At 41.1% G+C, this 17,702-nt stretch overlaps 1 long non-coding RNA gene across 2 annotated transcripts in view; it reads left to right on the forward strand.

The window, feature by feature from the left end:
- The window catches only part of LOC143978289 (uncharacterized), a 59,111-nt gene extending 52,969 nt beyond the window's left edge, over positions 1 to 6,142 (forward strand). For both annotated transcript variants that reach the window (XR_013273920.1, XR_013273921.1), the window contains exon 3: positions 1,282 to 6,142. This is a non-coding gene — a long non-coding RNA (uncharacterized LOC143978289). The remainder of the gene's footprint in view (positions 1 to 1,281) is intronic.
- The last annotated feature ends 11,560 nt before the right edge of the window (positions 6,143 to 17,702 follow it).

Here is a 17,702-nt window from a genome sequence, read left to right on the forward strand (position 1 = left end):
GAGTGACGTCATCGCGGCTTCGCAGAATGACAGCGGCGGAGCTGCGAGACCCCACCAAGAAGATGGATGCGGCGGACTACAGGGGACAGCGGCGACTTCGCTGGCTCCTGTGTCAGGTAAGTGACACATAATGGACTACTATGCGATGCATAGTAGTCCATTATGCTTTGCCTTTGCAGGGAATGAAAGAGGAAGCAAACTCATCAGGGTTTACTTCCTCTTTAATCCAGTGTTCTAACTTCCTATGCACACTTCTGCACTGAAATACTGAGTGTTACCAGCTCTGTCCATCTCTCCTCTGTCGGCTACAAAAACACCTCCCCTATATATTATGGTGATGGAGAGAGGGAGGTGTCCATCAGAACAGAATTGGGCAGAATAATACTGCACTAAATGTCAGTTCAGGAAAAGCGCTTTTATTACTGATGCTTAGGCCTCATGCACACTGGACGTTTGTGCCAATGCTTATAGGGGCCTCAGGAGTTTTTTTAGCCTACGAGTCCATGCACACAGGCTTTTAGCAGCGTTTAGTGGCAGGATCAAAAACCCACTGCCAGTGCATCCAGCAGCAGTAGAGCTTTTGCAAATAAAACACTTGATGCTGCTAAAGGGGCCTGGCAAATTTCTGGCCAATAAAATTAATGCTCAAGCTCTTGATGCCTGTAAGACCCCTTTCACACTGGGGCGGTTCTCAGGTGCTACAGTGCTAAAAAACAGCGCCTGTGTAGCGCCTGAAATAAACCAGCCCTTTTCACTCCAGTGTGAAAGCCGGAGGGCTTTCACACTGGAGCGGTGCGCTAGCAGGACGGTGAAAAAAGTCCTGCTAGCCGCATCTTTGGAGCAGTGAAGGAGCGGTGTATTCACCGCTCCTACCCATTGAAATCAATAGGGCAGCGCGGCTATACCACCGGCAAAGTGTCACTGCAGCTGCGCTTTGCAGGGGATTTTAACCCTTTTTCGGCCGCTAGCGGGGGTTAAACTGGGGGTGTGTCAGGACAAGTCTGATCTCTGCAGGCCAGCATACAGTTCCAAGCATAGCTAGAAAACTGACACACGCTGTACTCTTCTGTTTAGTGTGGTGAGTTTTTAACAGGAAAGCAGAGGAACTGGCAGGACCCACCAGGGATTTTGCACAAACAAAGCAATACAAACAGGACACTTTTCATTGGTACAGCAGGCACATATAAGGAGTTACTAATTTTTGAGAACCATAACTACAGTTAGCGTCTAGATAATATATACTTTTGTCCCTTTTTAATTTCTTTTTTTTTTCTTTTGCAGGCTTATCACCTAAATATCAATGATGATGTTCATCAAACATTGCAGATGATCCAACAGCCCACACAGCAAATGAAAGTGTTCCATCTTCCCTTTGTAATCTTCAAAATGAAATAACGGACACAAGAAAGGCAGCATCTTGTTCTTATATTGCAGAAATAACTGGTTTTGAACGAGTTAACGCTTTCCAATCCATCTGAGCTCCCTGTAACTAAATCTCCAATGACCTAATTGAGCTGCTGGAATGTGCTGAACTCGACAGACTTTCCTCTTCTCTAATAGGGTGTGGGTCTCGTTTATTCACACAAGCCCCTGATGGCTTCAGAGAACATTCAACGCTGTCGGTGAGTTTGAAAAAGTGTAAAAATATAAACCATCGGCCGTTGACTGTACCCTGAGGCTCTTCATTACGCAAAAGAAAAAATAAATAAATGACAACATGGGAAGAAGCAAATCAGACCAGTCAACTTTTAAATACCCAATAACTGGGCATCATAAGAGGTAAGTTTTCCAGCACAAATAAAATCCCTACTCACCTCCCAAAAATAAATATCAATACAAAGGTTTAACCAAAAAATTACTCTTACCAATTTGTATAATACGGTTCTCAATTTTCCAACGAGTGGGAAGCCTCAGCTATGAATACGAAGGTAAATAATATGTTTCCACCCTGAGCATTAACATCTCTGGTCTTTGCTATATATATTAATTCTAAGGCTGAGTCAAAGTACAACAAATGTTTCAACAAATGGTCTTTGACCAGTTTGCCATGCAGAAAAAAATGAAAATGATCAGGAAACAATTTCAGCAAATTTAGCATTTTTGTACAGGATAGGAAATATAGATTTTTTTTAGACAATTAATGGCAGATTTGCAAACTGCATCTCCGTTTAGCTTGAACACTCTAAAACATGGTAAAATATAAATCTCACTGGTTGAAAAATAGATATTTATATATTCTTTATAGCTATAAGTGAAGATTGCAACTTTGGTTTAATGCAGCCCTCCAGAAATAAATCGTCTCCCTTTTCACTGACAAACGTCAAGTCGTTTAACAAGAATAGTTTAAGATATTTTAAAACAGGATAAAAGCAGTTAATGTTGTCTCTCATTACAAACTTATTCTGAGGTTAACATAATTAGGGAGAGTCTCGTGAATTCTGCAGTAATTAGGCAAATGGAGAACAAGGAACTCCATTGATTCAACATAGTGCATAACAGCAGTAGGGTCTTAAATAAACATTCGATGCCTCCAGCGCGCCAGGTGATGCTGTTACCCATTCTACACAACAGCAGGAAGCATTCACTTTACTGTTAAGATGGAACCACATAATTAAGGAAATATATGCATGTAATCAAAAGCATTAAGGCAGGGTTCACACTAGTGGATGTGAGTTTCCCAGCATCTAATTCGCTTGTCAGGAGCCTGTGACTGGCTCTCGATGGAGCTGGTTCACATATCTCTCTGGGGCAGCCATGGAGCGAATTGCACAGGGGTCCTGTGCGTCTTTGGCTCAGTTTCAGGCAAAAAATTGGGCCCGATTCGTCCGATAAATGGAGAACAGGCACCCACCGGACCCGTGCTGGGGGCTGCATCCATTTCAAGTGTGAACCCAGCCTAAAGGTGTCAAAGACATAGAAGAAGAAGAGCAATGGTTGGAAGAAGCAAACTATAAGCGCAAAAAAAAAAAAAAAACAATCACGTAAAAGCCTACAACCAGTAGCGATTGGGTTTTTGCATGAATCTGATTCATTCATTTCATTTAGAGCCGCAACTATTTTCATAATCGATTTGTTGACCAATTATTGTATCAATTAATCGGATAATAACCTTTAAAAAATGTGTAACGTTTAAAAAAAAGGCAACTTATTCTTAAAAATCGATATAAAGTGGTAAATATAAATAACCAACTATATAGTTAGGGAGCAAAATCTCTAATCTACTCTGAGAATGACAGACAGAAGAGATATACTGTATATACTATTGGAGGTTGAATCTGGTAAATACCATCAGTTTCAGAGATCACATTTTTTATTTAGACTCCTTTCACATGCATGTAATATGTCCTGCCTCCTTGTAAAAGTATACTTTAAATGTAATAGTAATGCCTTCTATTACCTCCAGTTTATCCGCCTCCACCCTTCTCTGGGTTCAGATGCTGATCTTCCCTGCACATTTTTTAAAGTAATTCTTTTTAAAACAAACATGTTATACTTACCTGCTCTATGTAATGGTTTTGCACAGAGCAGCCCCAATTCTTCTCTTCTGGGGTCCCCCACCAATGCTTCTGTCTCATTCTGCCTTTGGAGTGCCCCAATAGCAAGCTGCAAATTATAGTATAGTGCGCCTTTATAGCAAGGTAAAAAACTTCTGCCTTTAGAACCACTCACTTCCTGCCCAGGACTACATGTCCCTTGAGGCATTGCTCCTCACACATTCACAAGTTCTCAGGCACTTACTGATATGTATGGATGGTGTACTGAGATGTATGTGTGCTGCACTGTATTCCCAGATATGTAAACAATGCATTCTGTATGCAGGCCAACTAATCGGCTGGCCGATTAGTCAATTATGAAAATAGTTGACAACCATTTTCATGATTGATTCGTTGCTGTTTAATCGAATAGTTGTTTCAGCCCCAATTTCATTTTCTGCCTGCTTATTTAGTTTAAAATCCTGTCTGAGGAGGACTGTAGGCCTTGGAAGTTGGAGGTGAGACTCTACGGCCCGCTGAAGCTCAAAAGTTGAACGGCAGGGATGGGTTTTACAAAAGCAGCATGGCACGCATTTCGACACGGTTACCTCAAACAGTTCAATTTAATACACCAAGGATCAATTTAAATATTTCTAGTCAATTAACCACAAAACAGGTATTCTAGACAAAAGACAAACAAGACAGGCTTGACTTTTATCAGGCAGATGCAACTTCTGAAGCCCCAATTAGAGCTATACCATGTCAGGATATGCACAGTACTGATATTATGCCATACTGTATGCCGATCTAAAATATCTCCAGGTGTTCAAATCCTTAAAATGCGTTTCCTAATTTTCCATTTTGCAAATGTAAAGAAAAGTTAATTTTAATTTAAGGTAGGAATGCAACAATATGGGACAGATTAGGTGGCCAGGTAAGTGCAAAAAATTTGTTTATTAACATTAGCATTCAATATCAGGTGGAAACCCTGAAAATCAAGCGATACAAACCTGAATCTATGTTTGGGCTGATTTCTTAAAGAAGGAAAACATGTTTGGCTTAGAACAAAACTGCAAATATACATTGTATGTAGAAAAAAAAAAATATGCCACCATATCTTGATATTTTTTATACTGCTGGATGAAAAAATGAATCTTAATGGACATTGACACAACTAAACACCCGACCAACAATAATGGCTGCAATCAACATTCATTGCTGTCGGTGGGTTGTAGTTTAGAAGAGCTCATTGATCAATGAATGCAAACTGCAGACCACACACCAAGAGGGTGAGATGGACAAAAACACTCATTTGCTTTGAATGTGTATATCAACAACCAGATCAACATGGATACATCACAGTTCCTGGGAGACATCAAACAATTCAACAATTAAGCAGTTGTAAAGCAATCTGATCATGCATGAAGACGAATGCAAAGTATCAAAGATAAACAGTTGATTGCGCTTTAGGACAAAGGTATATTTAGTACCGATATCTTGTATACAAATAGGTTCACTATTGGTAACATGTTACACCCATATTCAGGGTATAACATGTAGCATGTTATTAAAGCAGCAGCCCCTGCACCCCACTCACTGTGACAGCAGATGAGGTTCCTCACCCCGTACCCGATGTCACAATTTAAAAACAGCATAACAGCAATCAGGGTCATTGATACACCTTGTTATTTTGCATCTCTTCCTTTGTTCCTCTGCATATAACAGCTAACAAAATGCCCACCACTATGCCCAGTTCAGTATCTCCAGTACACCTTCATAGATATATGGAGCATACCTGGTAAAAAATCAGGGGTGGAGGGGACCTGCCCTAGCCCTTGTTCATGCTACATACAGATGTGTGCAGGGTCTAGTTCTGCATGCATCTGTATGCAGCATCATTAAAATTAATTTAGCCATTCAGCACAACTTGTCTTAATGCATGTAAAAGGATTTGCTTTTCTGCCAGCTGGAACCTGCATGCCCGCCCAAAAGGGCATGTCCATGTGAATGAAGCCTTACTTTTTTGGAGCAAAGCTTTTGCTTTAGTCTTGGTGCTCTGTGATACAAGAGGTACAAACTGAATTCACCTAAGGAAGGGCTATTAAATGTTGATCTGATGTTTATCCAAGTCTAACAATAATAAATACAGTCTTGCATAAAAAAGAAAAAAAAAAACATACAAAAAAAAAAGAAAAAAAACACACACACGGCATTTCATTTTGTCGTAGCTTTATTGAACAAATAGTTTTAACAACCATGATCATTTATGACACAAGTACATGAACCTTTTATGCTTGGGAACAAGTAAAATGTCCTTTCAGAAGCTTTCAGATTCTGCTAATCAGATCTATTTAACAGTTAGTAAGTAGTCTGTTCCAGTGGCAGCTCATGATGCAGGGGCGCTACCTCCTTAATCTATGTGTCCGGCCCCCTAATCTACAGGTGGGGTGCCAGATGCATGGATTCCAATGTTTTTTTTTTTGCACGTTTAGAGCCAGAAGCTCTAATAGGATTCAAAAAAGGGTGAACTCAGGGCGCAGCCCAGAGGAAGCGCTGCCCACACCCAAGATGGAGTAAGTATGGGGCAGGTGACTGACCGGGGTGGTACCTGTGACCCGACTGATGACCGGGGGGGGTTTGGTGGCAGGTAGATATTGGTTGCCACTCAATCAAAAAATATACCACCAGTCGCCACTGGTCTGTTCAGTTAGGCTCCATGCACACTGGAGCTCATAAACTGCAGTTTATTGGAGTTTGGGCGTTTTTTTTAAAAGCCCATAAACTCTATGTTAGCCTATGTGTCTATGCACACATGGACGTTTTTTTTAGCTTTAATGAGCAGTGGCGTTTATGGGCTTTTTTCTGAATGCCAGACATTCGCGTTCAAAGTGCAGTTTTTCACCGCCAAAAAACAACAAATGCCGATAAATGCTCATAAACGCTCATAAACACGCTAATTAGTGTTCAGCATTCTATTTTTTCAATGCATTGTGGGATTTTTAGAGTGTCCTCTGTGTATTGTTATTGAAAACGCCCATAAACGCTAGTAAAAAACGCTGTTAAAAGCATGTTTTTCAACCAGTGTTTTCTGCCAGCAATCTAGCGTCCAGAAAAAGCTTTTTTGAGCTTCAGTGTGCATGCAGCCTTGTGCCCAAAGATCAGTTCATGTATATTTTTAGGGTGTCTTACTTGAATAGCTTCTTTTAGATCCTACCACAGAACTTTAAAAATTACTCAGGTCAAGACCCCGATTTAATAACAATACATAGTACTTAACACCTGGAACCCCCAGCCCAGCCGTCATTCTGCTATAGATTCTGACTGGACATCTATGACGTCCTTCAGAAAAGCATGGTGATCGGTGGTGAGGTAGGCTCTTTACCACGTCATCAACTGTGACCAATCACAGCTGATCACCATGTAAATAGGAAGTGCCTGTTCTGATTCTGCTTTGAATTATCATTTATCTTCTTTAAAGTGTAACTCTCCTTTTTGAGAGAGAAAAAAAATAAAAACTCCCTGCAATGTACGTTGATCACACAGAGAGAGTAACAAATTCTGTTGCAGATTCCTACCCATTTCTGCTCTACAATCAAAGCTGTTTTGAATGAGAGTGACATTTTCATTTTTAATCAGCACATGCAATGCTCTAATGGGAGAAATTGCAGTGTCTGCATCTCGTTGGAAGTAATTAACAAGCCAATCACACTAGCAAAAAAACGAATTTTTAAAGCAGTTCTGTAAACCAACTGTGTACAGAAGGCCTCCAGATTTCCAGAATGCATTGAATTTTAACCAGTTAACCCCCTTGAGAATTGACCCCCTTCCTGACCAGAGCACTTTTTGCGATTCGGCAACGCAACGCTTTAACTGAAAATTGCGCAGTCGTGCGACATGCCTCCCAAACAAAATTGATGTCCTTTTTTTCCCCACAAATAAAGCTTTCTTTTGGTGGCATTTGATCACCTCTGTGTTTTTATTTTTTGCGCTATTAACAAAAAAAAAGAGCAACAATTTTGAAAAACACTATTTTTTTACATTTTGCTATAACATTTTGCTATATCCTCCGAATATATATATATATATATATATATATAAAAATAAAAATTCCTCAGTTTAGGCCGATACGTATTCTACATATTTTTGTTAAAAAAAATAAGCGTTTGATTGGTTTGCGCAAAAGTTATAGCATTTACAAAATAGGGGATAGTTTTATGGCAATATTCATTTGAGTAATTCATTTTTTATTATTAGTAATGGTGGCGATCAGCGTTTTTTTATCGTGACTGAGACCTTATGGAGGACACATCGGGACATTTTTGGGACCATTGTCATTTATACAAATGCACTGATTCCTGTGTAAATGACACTGGCAGGGAAAGGGTTAACTGCTAGGGGGCAGTGTATGGTTTAAGTGTGCCCTGGGGAGTGTTTCTAGCTGTGGGGGGGGGGGGGCGTGGCTGCGTGTGACATCACCGATCTCTGCGCCCAATCACAGGGAGCAGAGATCTGTGACACTGTCACTAGGCAGAACAGGGAGATGCTTGTTCACATTAGCATCTCCCCATTCTTCCTCCCCGTGAGACAATCGTGGGCATCCCCGCAGCCATCAAGTCCGTGGGACTCGTGACCCAACTCACGGAGCTTGCCGGCGGCGTGCACCCGCCTATTAAAGGGCAAGGGCTGTACGAGCCCTTCTGCCGACGTATATTGGCGTGAGGCAGTAAACGGTTAAGGAAAGGTCATTTTTTTTTATAACATATAACATTACAATGTGGCATGTTCAGCAATTGTATATAACATGTTTTGTTTTTATTTGCTATGTTTCCTAAGGAAGTGGAGTTATCTTTTAAACTTTAACTAGTCAACAGATAGCACGGTGGCTAAATAGTTAGTGCTTCTGCTTAAAAGCACTAGGGTTAGCACTACCTGCCTGGAGTGAGCACATTCTCCCTGCGTGGGTTTTCTCCAGGACGCCAAACACATTCTGGTAGGTTAATTGGCTCTTGTGTAAATTGGCCCTGGTGTATTTATGAATGTGAGTTAGGGACCTTAGATTGTAACCGCCTTTAGGGCAGGGACTGATGTGAATGTACAATATGTATGTAAAGAGCTGTATTAACTGACAGCCTGTAAGTACCTGTAATAAATAAATACCCATATATTCTGGGGTATATTTTTTGATACAATTTGAAATTTAGTTTTTCCCTGAGTGATTGGAAACCATATTTTCCATTTTGGAAAAATGTCCTCATCCTTCTGTCAGGTGACAGCCATTAAATTATGGGTTTCCCATCACTTTGTCTCATTAACAATGGTCACTGGGCCAAATAGAGAAGGGACATAGAGAGCAATGAAAATCTGAGGTTCAAACCCTTCCAAACTCATTCCAAAATCCCCTCGTCTCATCTGTTGTTCACATGGCCTACTGTTGTACCAACGTATGTTTAATATGCATTCCTCAGGAAAGTTGTAATGTTAACAATTTATTCTATTTCTAATCTGTCAACCTGACTGTGGAATGATGGTAAAAAGGTCTTCAGACGTCATTCTTTAGGAGTCTGTCCACAACAGCCTCTTTCCAGGCACCTTGCATTGCTCTCAGGATGTCCTGATCACACTTACATGTTACATTGCAGAGTGCTGTGAAGAGTACTGTACAGTGCCTTGAAAAATTATTCAGACCTCTTGAAATTTTCCACATTTTTTGATGTTACAACCAAAAATGTAATGTATTTTATTGGGATTTTATGTGATAGACCAACACAAATTGTGAAGTGGAAGGAAAATGATAAATGGTTTTAAATTTTGTTTTACAAATATGTTTAAAGTGTGGGGTGCATTTGTATTCAGCCCCCCCAAGCAATACTTTGTAGAACCACCTTTCACTGCAATTACAGCTGAAAGTCTTTTGGGGATGTCTCTAGGATGTTTGCCCAATCCTATTTGGAAAAACAGCTCAAGCTCTGTCAGATTGGATGGAAAGCATTTGTGAAGAGCAATTTTCAAGTCTCGCCACAGATTCTCAATTAGATTTAGGTCTGAACTTTGACTGGGCCAATCAAGTGCATGAATATGCTTTGATCTAAACCATTCCATTGTAGCTCTCTCTGGCTGTACATTTAGGGTCGCTGTCCTTGTTGGAAGGTAAAGCTCCGCCCCAGTCTCAAGTCTTTAGCACACAGGTTTTCTTCCAAGTTTGCCCTGCATTTGTCTCCATCCATCTTCCAATCAACTCTGACCAGCTTCCCTCTCCTTGCTGAAGAAAAGCATCCCCACAACCATGTTGCCACCATGTTTCATGGTTCAGGTTAATGAGCAGTGTTAGTGTTAGCCACACATTGCTTTTTGCTTTTAGGCCAATTCAATTTTGGTCTCAACTGAACAGAGCACCTTCTTCCACATTTGCTGTGTCCCCCACATGAGCTTCTCGCAAACTGCAAACTGGACTTCTTATAGCTTTCTTTCAACAATGGCTTTCTTCTTGCCACTCTTCCATAAAGGCCAGATTTGTGGCGTGCAGGACTAATAGTTGTCCTGTGAACAGAGTTACCAAGCGTCTCTTGGCTGTTTCTCCAATGAATGCTCTCCTTGCCCTGTCAGTTTAGGTGGACATCCATGTCTTGGTAGATTTACAGTTGTGCCGTACTCTTTCCATTTTCAGATGATGGATTGGACAGTGCTCAGTGAGATGTTCAAAGCTTGGGATGTTTTTTATATAACCTAATCCTGCTTTAAACTTCTCCACAACGTTATTACTAACCAGTCTGGTGTGTCCCTTGGCCTTCATGATGCGGTTTGTTCACTAAGGTTCTCTAACAAACCTATGAGGGCTTCACAGAACAGCTGTATTTATACTGAGATTAAATTACACACAGGCGGACTCCATTCACTAATTAGGTGACTTCTGAAGGCAATTGGTTCCACTAGATTTTAGTTAGGGTTATCAGAGTAAAGAGGGCTGAATACAAATGCACACCACACTTATTTTCCTTCCACTTCACAATTACGTGCCATTTTGTGTTGGTCTATCACATTAAGTTCTAATAAAATACATTTATGTTTGATTGTAACATGACAAAATGTGGAAAATTTCAAGGGGTGTGAATACTTTTTCAAGGCACTGTATGTTGCATTTTGGATGCACTGACCTGACTTTCAGCATTCAATTTAAAAGACAGGCTATAATGCAATGTATATGAACAAACCGCAATCTTACACACAACGGATATAACTGTTTAGGTATCCTTATGACACTCATTGAAATTGAATAAGCGACTTGGAGAAGCTACGAAATGTAGAATAAGTCTACCTGAATATTATTAAGCCACTAAAAGCTCAAGCTTAAACAAAAGGTGAGACAGGAAGCCCAATGATATCACAGGTGCCCGCCTCCGCATACAATCAACACTGAAGAAATGGCTGCACTCCAAGACCCATCAATATTCTTATTTAATAAAGAACATCCCAAGTGTTACAGACAGTACAAATGGTAGACGCGTTTCACACACTAAAGGTACGCTTATTCATTACCAATGAACAATCACACTTAGTGTGTGAAACGTGTCTACCATTTGTACTGTCTGTAACACTTGGGATGGTCTTTATTAAATAAGAATTTTGATGGATCTTGGAGTGCAGCCATTTCTTCAGTGTTGAAAAGCTCAAGCCTACAACTGAATCCAACAGACTTATGAAATATGATTTAGGAGCCATTTATACTGAAATACAGGTAATTCCTGGTGGAGTGCAAACTTTTTTTTTTTACAACTTATGTTTTACCCCATGTTCCGAAATGTCAAAAAATCTAAAAAAATAAAATAACAACAGCATATAAGAGAATCACAGTCTGGATGTGTTTCTACATGGCCTGTTCTTCGTTTATTTAAATTTTTTTACAATTTTCTTAATTTAATTTTCTGTAATGCGTTTCAGTGGGTTTTTGATGTGTTCCGATGCATTTTGCTGTATTCAAGTACAGCTCATTTGCAGAAAAAAAAATGCAGCATGTTCAACTTCTGTTGTACCTACTGGAACACACTGCAATGGTGCGAACTCTGCCATTGGACTCCATGTAACCTACTGTCCATGCATTTTGATGCAGAAAATAACACTGGACTACATGCGGTGTGAACTGGCAATCAGGGAAGCTGAACAGGGATTATATACCAGACTCCTCGCTCCAACCAACTCTGGGGCTTTCCTCCACTCCCTGAAGTTCCAGTCTGTGGGCAGGGCCTTGGCATCACCACATGCAACTCAGGGTTTTTTACCTTGCATGTACATGGTGGGGGCGGGCATTTGACCTTAACTGAAACACCATAGAAGAGAAAGCTGAGGGGGACTGGTCACAATACTGGGAGGAGCCTGCTGGAGCCAGGAGTAAGGTATTTCCTCTTATCTGTGCACCCTTCCTGCTGAACCATCCGAAATTCTAATTGTTAATGGGCAGGCTGATCAATCAACTTGGGGACAAATCAGCCTGTTTTATTCTCGTGATTATCACTAGTCACTGTCTTCTCCCGGCTGAGGTGGGCAGGAGGGCAAAGCCTTGCCCGCCAGGAGAAGACAATGGCTTGGCAGGAGGAATTCCCAAATCAAAATTGTGTTGATGGGGGAATCAAGTGAATATCTTTCCTGCAATGTATGGCCAGCCTTTAAGCCTAGCAGTATAGGGTGGTTTTAAGCATGCCTGTTTGACAGACGCTGGTAAATAGACAGCTGTACACATGTACTGAAAGTTGGATGGTTCCTGCCAACCAATTTTCAGACCTTGTATACCAGGCTTAATATGTATGTCAGAAAATTCTGTGTAAATCAGAATTATGAGTTCTGAGTTAGGGTGTCAAAGTATTGATAGCAGAGAGTTATCATGACAGCCTTTTGCAAAATAATGTCTCATTCACACTGCTACCTGGGGCCATATACTGTACCACTAGATCAGTGTATTTCTGTGGTGGGTATGGCCAGGTGTTTGTGAACAGCTACAGATAGGAAGACAATACAAATGAATGACAGACTGACACTGTTATATTGGTGGGTTTTATATTGCCAGCAGCTGAATAGTACCCGTTTCATGCCCTCTGGGACCTTCGGTTAGGTGGATGTCTTTAACTTATGATTAGGTCAGGCAGACACAGTTCAGTACTAACCATTAACCTACAGCTTTCATGGGTTTTTGCTCAAATTGTAATGTTGTTTACGGTTGTAACAAAACAAATGTGCCATTATTACCCAATAAAGCTATAGTTTTGCCAAGCCCAACACATTTAGTTTCAGAGTCTTTATTTGAGAGGTCCTTCTTGGAACATACATTCATACACACTTTTATAGACTAGCAACCCCAACTCCATTTGTCCTCTGCACTAATTGGCACACTACCATATATACATTACACATACATACATACACATACCCCCATCAGCCTTAACATTATGATCACTCAATTAATATTAAGCATGGCCTCCTTGTGCTAAAACAGCCTGACCCATTGAGGTACGGACAACAAATTAACATCCACATAAATTGTAGGACCCAAGTTTTCCCAGCAGAACATTGCCCAAAGCATCACAATGCCTCTGCCAACTTGCCTTCTTATACTGCATCCTGGTGTCATCTTTTTCCCAGGTAAGTGACGCACACGGCCATCCACATAATGTAAACAAAAAAAACAAAAAAATTGTGATTCATCAGACCAGGCCACTTTCTATTGCTCAGTAGTCCAGTTCTGATGTCCATGTGAAAATTGTAGAAGCTTTTGGCTGTGGACATGGTTAAGCATGGACTTCAGAGGCCCGTACACAACTGTGATGCCCATTTTTTTCTGCTTCACCACATCAACTTCATGGACAAAATGTTCATTTGTTGCCTAATTTTCAGATTCCATTGTAACGAGCTATTCCCCTTACCTGTCAGTGGTCATGTTGTTATGGCTGATGTGTGTGTGTGTGTGTGTGTGTGTGTGTGTGTGTGTGTGTGTGTGTGTGTGTATTATATATACATACACACACACACACACACACAGTATCTCAAGAGTACTACACCCCTCACATTTTTGTAAATATTTTATTATATCTTTTCATGTGACAACACTGAAGAAATGTCACTTTGCTACAATGTAAAGTTGAGCTTACCGCTGGCAAAAAAAAAAACGAGTACACCCCTAAATGAAAATGTCCAAATTGGGCCCAACATGTTAATATTTTATGTGGCCACCATTATTTTCGAGCACTGCCTTAACCCTCTTGGGCATGGAGTTTATCAGTTTCACAGGTTGCTATTGGAGTCCTCTTCCACTCCTCCATGACGACTTAATGCATGTTGGAGACCTTGCATCCTCCACCTTCCATTTGAAGATGCCCCACAGATGCTTAATAGGGTTTAGTTCTGGAGACATGCTAGGCCAGTTCATCACCTTTACCCTCAGCTTCTTTAGCAAGGCAGTGGTTGTATTGGAGACTTGTCTGGAGACTGGGCCGCAAGGCAGTATTCCAACGTGATTAACGACCCCGATCATGCTCTGCTTCAGTATGTCACAGTACATTTATGGTTCCCTCAATGAACTGTAGCTCCCCAGTGCTGGCAGCACTCATGCAGCCCCAGACCATGACACTCCCACCACCATGCTTGACTGTAGGCAAGACATACTTGTCTTTGTCCTCCTCACACGCTTGACACCATCTGAACCAAAAAAGTTCATCTTGGTCTCATCAGACTACAGGACATGGTTCCAGTAATCTCATGGTGACACCCCAAATGGAATGGAATGCCATTTCTAAAGTTTATAAATCTTAGTTAACATTGTTGGTTGAAAGGCAAAATCTGTCACTGTATAGATTCTGTACAAGCCTGATGGCCAGATAACCACAACTGCAGGAGTGTTTTTTTTTATGCATTCTAATGCATTCTCAATGCGTTTTGCCACCTTCCAAATGTGTTCCATACAGAAACAAAGCAACATTCTTTTGTTGACTGCACTAGAATGCGCTGCACTGGTGTGAACTAGGTAATTGTAATCCAAGTTAAAACACCGTCCATGCGTTCTTGATGCAGAATGAAAACTCACTGAACTGCATCTGGTGTGAACAAGTCCACTTTCCCATCCATAGGACCTCTGAAGGCAAATTAGTAAAAAAGGTAAAGACACTTGATGCACCAGACGCTAGAGGGCAGAGCTAGGGTAGGTTTGTTCTTAAGTTGAATTTGTTTGCAAGTTGGAACAGGTGCGATTTTTAAGTATAGCTCCAGCAAAAAAAAAAAAAAAATGTTTTTGTTTTTTTTTGGATAGCATTGGGAAGGCTTAACACCCCTATACCATTTGTTTTGCTGTCTGTGCCCCTGTTCAGAAGATTTCACCTCACTTTCTGTCCCTATGACAATTGGATTTTGAAAATTTTGGGTTGTTGTGGAAACAAGGATTGGTGATAAAGCTTCAGTGGAGGCACCTTTTCCCATGATAACTCTTACAGGAGAGAATTTCTCTTCCTAGGGGAAGATTTCCTCTCACTTCCTGTTGTCTCCTGTCTGCAAGTCGGATGTTTGTAACCCGGGAACCGCCTGTACTGTAAATTGGTCTTCGGATGAGATCTCTGCCATTCACCAATGAGCAATTTTCGCTCTATCATTATGGGTGTTGCTTGTGGTGTGGATATTTGATAGGGCCTTAATGGGGCTTAGAATTTTGCACAACCACATCCTTGTGAGGCAACCTGTGCAATTTCATTTCTCTGCCACTGCAGACTGCATGCAGTCCCAAAATGGACCCTGAGCTGGGCGAGGCATTTCCTATCATGCTGGCATAAAGGCGTGTGCCAATTTTCTGGATCCCGTCCCTTCACAGGGTAAGTGGAAATGACTCCTTTAGAGTGGATTGACCACATGCTTTATGAATGTGACAACCTGTTAGGTGTTGTCGTCATGGTCAGGATAAAACGATTGCTGGTGGGTCTTATGTTCTTTTGGAGCATTTGCGTTTAGGGTTTCTGCTCCTAGCATGATGCAAAACATCTTAAGTTGCATAATTTCCTTGAGCAGCCTTTAAAAATGTCCCATGTTCCCCCCTCCTACATTTGCTAATCTTCTGTGCCACCAACAGGTGTGGCAAGCTCATATTTGCACAAAATATACGGAGAAAATCATATTACCTCTCACCAAAAATAGATACCCTGCGTCTCTTTAAGACCCATCGGCCTTCACCCACTCACTTCAGAAGCAGCCGCAAGTGAGCTCAGGCAAAATTTCCAAAGGCAGACATCAGACATCGTCAGAGTTCGAGACAAAAAACAGTCACACTGTCAAACCCACAGAAGTACACAGCATAGCAAGGGAGCCAGGACAGCACATCCAGAGGCAGACAGGGAACTCTGTCAGAATCTACCTAGAAAGGTAAATCCTTTATCTGGCAGGACTGCAGAGAGGGAGAGAAGCCCTCTCAGCTGCAGACCAGCAAGATAATTTACGCCATTGCATGGCAACTGGCAATTCCCACCCCATGCTGCCCATCTACCTGCCCCCTGTGACATCATTCACAGCCGCTCTCAGACTGAAAATAAAGCCAGGAAAGTAGTACAGCGAGCTGAATTTAAAAGGCAAGAAAAAAAAAAGGGAGAGGCAATGATGACATTGCAGAGCTTTTATAATACCACACCTGTACAATATCAATGCCGTTTAGGCATAATTTTGCCCGTTGACCTGGCACAAAGGGCACCCAGTTTTTGAAGGATTTACCTCCATTCAGGGTCTTTCAACTCAACAAGAGGCTGAATATGGAAGGGTAGGTTCAGCGCGGGGGGTGTAGCAAACAAATTACTTACCAACTGCAATCAACAGGTGGCCTGGAGCATGACTAAAAAGAGGAGGATGGACTGTGTGGGGGATGCTTAGCAGGAACACAAGATCTCTCTGTTCATCCATGACAGGACGGCAATCTGCTTTGTTTACATTGGCAGATCACTTTTCCGTCTCTATGGGGAGTGATCGCTGTTGGCTGGTGGACACTGCGTTTGCCGGTCCCACCTCTGGCCAATCAGCATGCACCCGCTGGCTGTTGCATAATAGAGCCAACTTGCCACAGTATATGTACTGCAGCCAGTTGGGAAGTGGTTAAAATAGTTAAAAACACAATTACAATGAGTAAGATGAATCACAGCATTCAAAACAACCTAGGAATGCCAGTTTGGGCTCCACCTGTGTTCCAAGATGGTGTGAGGCGTCACGTTGATCCCATCCTAAGTTATAATTTAATAGATTGAATGTTATGTAACCCTCTTTATTCAATCTATTAAATGTACAATATGGTATTATCCCCACCAGGGGATATAAGCTTATGTCATTTAAGATGACTATAAAAAGAAACGTGAAGGTTTTCATTTCTATCACTAGATGTTGCATAATGATATTGGAATAGACAATTTTAGATATTATTGATCTTTTAATTGGGCCTTTTTTAATACCATAATGCAATATAATAGTAAGGCCATGGAAAAGATATTGTGGCATTAATGATATTTTGTAAGAAGAATATAGATGGATTGACTTGGATTGGATAGCTGTTTATGGCAGTAGTGTACATAAAGGAGGCGATGGGTCCGGACATGTGACCCCTGATAATGTCAGATGATTTTGAGAAATATAGTATCTATTTGGGACTTTATAAGGTAAAGACCATTTAGGTCATATAGCTCCATTCCTGTCTATTGAGACTGTCATAAGGGGAAGGGGGCAAGGGAAAGGTTGGGACTTTGTATGAAGCATGTAGTCTCCAGGGGCAACCAACTATCAATAATGGAGTTTTTAAAGAGAACATACATTGAGACCATGTTCCATAAAATCATATGTGAAAACACGTAGGTTGAATCAATGTGACATGTCACTTCAGCTATCCTGGAGCACAGCTGGAGCGCAAACCGGTATTCCTAGGTTGTTTTGAATGCCGTGATTCATCTTACTCATTGTAAGTATGTTTTTTAATTTTATTTTAAATAAAAACCTGGATTTACTGTACTGTGTGAGGCTTCTCTTTTACCTCCCCTTTTGAGCATGTTCTGGTATGAGAACTTAAAAGTGCAGGAGCGCTGCTACTGATTGGTCTGTCCTGAGAGGTTTCTTTGACAATAAGAACAGCAAATTTTGGCAAGTGGAATCATCAGATATCCAATGCCATTTTGACCACCTGTAATAGGGGTCAAAGCTGTGTGCTTGCATGCTGGTGAAGAGAGACACTAATGGTCA

The sequence above is a fragment of the Lithobates pipiens genome, unplaced genomic scaffold (genome assembly GCF_037356315.1).
Source record: "Lithobates pipiens isolate NorthernLeopardFrog02 unplaced genomic scaffold, aLitPip1_a1.2 Scaffold_1, whole genome shotgun sequence".
Taxonomy (NCBI): domain Eukaryota; kingdom Metazoa; phylum Chordata; class Amphibia; order Anura; family Ranidae; genus Lithobates; species Lithobates pipiens.